Genomic DNA, 3,213 nt, shown 5'->3' with positions numbered 1-3,213 from the left:
ATATGCCGAAATGTACACTGGGCACCTCTGCTTAGAGGTTCCAAAGGCACCTCACACTCAACGTGCTCCAAACCACATTCCAGATCATTCCAGATCTCCAAACCAGAAACTAGAGTGTCATTCCCAACACCCCTCCCCCCTCCTCCCTCCAAAGCTGACCTATCATCAAGGCTCGTGGATTTTACCTCTCCCAAAAATTTCTCAGATCCATATACCTCTCTGTGTCTCCCTCACAATCACCCTGGTCTAACCCACTGTCCGCTCTCATTGAGGCCAGTGTAAAATCCCTCCTGGACAGGCCCACCTCTAATCCCTGGCCACAGCACAGCTGCCATGCCAACATGGCCACATCTCCTCTATTCCACCCCATGTGGGACTCGGCTCTTCAGGTGTCCTCACCACGGGCCTGCCAGCAAAGTCAGAAATGCACCCTGACGTCAATCTCTGCGTTCCTCATGAGGAATAGAGTATCATAAAGAGCGAATGTGGCCCTGCAGGGCCCTCTCTCCTGAGCTCCCATTTTAAAGCCATGGCCAAAGATGGAAGGAGGCATCCTAATGGCAGATGAATCCAGAAACAGGAAGCCTGTCTGACGAACCCCCAAAGGAACATGGCCCATGAAAAGCCTTCCTGGAAACTGACAAGTGGCACTAGAGGGATAGAAGCTTGGCTCTGGGCAATAGGAATCCCAAACAGCAGCACCTTCAACAAGTTAGAAATTTAGGTGTCTTTCACATCAAATCCTGAACTTTGGTGACTGCTCTGCTCCACGGAGCTGCCAGTGGCCCAGGTGACTTCTCTCCGATGCCCTGCCATCCTAGGGAACCACGCTCCTCTGCAAAGCCCCTGATGGCTGGTCTCCACACCCCACTGCATTCCAGCCAGAGGGACTCAATGGCACAGCTCACCTCTGTTCACCTCTCTTTAGCTAGAAGTTGGTTACATGGCCTGGCTGCCAGAAAAGCAGGGAAGTGCAGCCTCTACCTGGCTTGGCCAAGAGAGTGTGGGGGACAGCCAGCAGTCTCTGCCACTGTAGCAGGAATCTGAGATCCAGAGGGGGTGTATTTTTCTTTTTTTTTTTTTAGTAGTTAACATTTACTGAGCACTTACTCTTTGCCAGGCACTTTGCTTAGCCATATCCCCTGGCTTATTTTATTTAATTCTCAACAACCCAGCAATAAAGGTGCCATTACTGTACTTGTTTTATGTATGAAAAAACTGAGTCTCATGGAAATCGAGCAATTTCCCCAAAGTTGCACAGTTACTAAATGGTGTAGCAGGACCCATCAATATTTTCTCTTCCGAAGAAAGAAAAAATCCATTGTTGAAACAGTCCATTATGGAGCAACTCACTAGGTTGCAGATCTTTCCTCTGTGACTTTAAAACTTCCCTTTCAAGGATCTGGAAGTTGCTCAGAGCAGAGCTTCTCAAACGTCAACACATACATGAGTCACTGGGGGTCTTGTTGAAATGCAGATTCTGATTCTGAGGGTATAAGGTACCCTGGAATTCTTCGTCTCTGCTGGTCCACAGCACGTCCTAACACCACACACACACACACACACACACACACACACACACACCCCAAAACCATGGTGCCGATACTGGGAAACTGAAATTTCAAATTTTATACACAATTGTAAGTAAGCTTCCAGAGGGGGTATCTTGGCGAAGGAGACACAGCAGGTGACAGACCAAGCCTGCCTGACATCAAACCCTGAAACTCCCCTCTTTTCCTGTGGCTGCTCCTCATGGCAGATCTCTGTGGACCTAGCCCTTGGGTGGCCCTCCCTGCCCCAAGCCCTCAGCGGCCTGATCCCAGGGCCCTCGTTTCTTTATGCAGGAAGACAGCAGAACCACAGGGGCAGAGGGGACGGGGCCCCTGGGGCCTTGTAAATCCTTTGATATGCCAAGTTCGTGGAGCAATGCTGAGGCTGGAAGGGGCCTCATCATATCACGGAGGGTCAGGCCTCAGCTCCCTGTCACTTCCCCTGGGACTCTAACAGGCCTTCCTTGCACCCCCCACCCCATGCCAGCCCCACTCCAGCCCATCATCTGGTTCTATTTTCTTCACAGCAATCTGTACTATGAGAAATTATTACCTTTTGTTTGCTGCTGTTCATCATCTGCATCTCTAACTGGATCGGAGCCCCACAGGAGCAGGGGCTTGTCTCCCTCCCCTGCCATGTGTCTTGTATCTGGAACTCCCCCATGTGATCCTCATTAAAGGCCTAATCAAGTGAGGGGCCTGGGGTACGGGCTCAGTCTACCCTGGCCCTCTCCCTCTCTCCCCTCCCACCTGGCTGGGTCTCTCACACACCCTCGAGGGGTGGGGGTATGGAGGGACAGAGGGAGATCAAGTACAAGGGCACTGTGCATCTCACAGAGTGGGGACAAAGCCAGGGCCCATGTTTCCCTGAGAGGTGGCACATGCAGGAAGGGAAGTGTTTCTTCCAAGGCTGAGATGAAGTCCTTGGGTTGCAAGAGAAGCAGAGAAGTCTAGGAGTTTCCCTGACCTTGGAGGGTAAGGTCAGGGTGACCTTGCACCCTTGGGACCAGCGAGTACCCCCAATGACAAATGTGAGCTTCCTCCATGCCGTGCATGGCTGAGCAGGGCCCCCTCTGTGTAATTCTGGTTTTGACCCAGCAACCCCTGATCTGCAATATCAGAAGCTCAGGAAACACTGGAAAACTCCTACTCAGCCCTTAATTCCAGCCCAAATGCCCACTCCAGCCCTGGACCCTCTGCCACTCTCATCCTCTCTCCCCTTGGATGGATCTCAGCAGCCCCCGTTCAGCAGCAGAAGTCCCATATCCACGGGATTCCTGGAGTACCTTCAGACCCTCTGGGCTGACATCACCTCCCACCCAGCCCTGACCACCCAAGTCTGTATGAACCAGCTCCCTGCCAGGGGAGCAGGGCCCCGTACCTGCTTGTTTAGGAACAGGCTCCGTCCCAAGAGACACTCCTCCCTGCTCAGCAAGACCCCATCCCGAGTCTGGGGTTCTCTTCGGCAGCAGGCCTCTGGCACCTCATCACTGTCCAAAGTCAGGAACCGAAAAACTGATGCAAACTTGAAGTCTTCAGGCCCATTGACCCCACAGCAACCAAACTAGGAGGAGAGCAAACACAGAGCAAAGTGACCCAGCCACACGAATACTTCTGTAAGCAGGGCTGAAGCAGGACCAGACTCAACCACTCCTTGCCCTGG

General features: G+C 52.4%; 1 protein-coding gene across 1 annotated transcript in view; it reads right to left on the bottom strand.

The window, feature by feature from the left end:
- The window catches only part of TSPAN18 (tetraspanin 18), a 199,198-nt gene that overhangs the window by 8,005 nt on the left and 187,980 nt on the right, over window positions 1-3,213 (bottom strand). The gene's annotated exons all lie outside the window — the stretch shown is intronic.

This window comes from Galeopterus variegatus, unplaced genomic scaffold (genome assembly GCF_000696425.1).
Source record: "Galeopterus variegatus unplaced genomic scaffold, G_variegatus-3.0.2 Scaffold1076, whole genome shotgun sequence".
Classification (NCBI taxonomy): domain Eukaryota; kingdom Metazoa; phylum Chordata; class Mammalia; order Dermoptera; family Cynocephalidae; genus Galeopterus; species Galeopterus variegatus.
The sequence above is the reverse complement of the archived record's forward strand: the minus strand, read 5'-3'. Positions and strand labels throughout refer to the sequence as shown.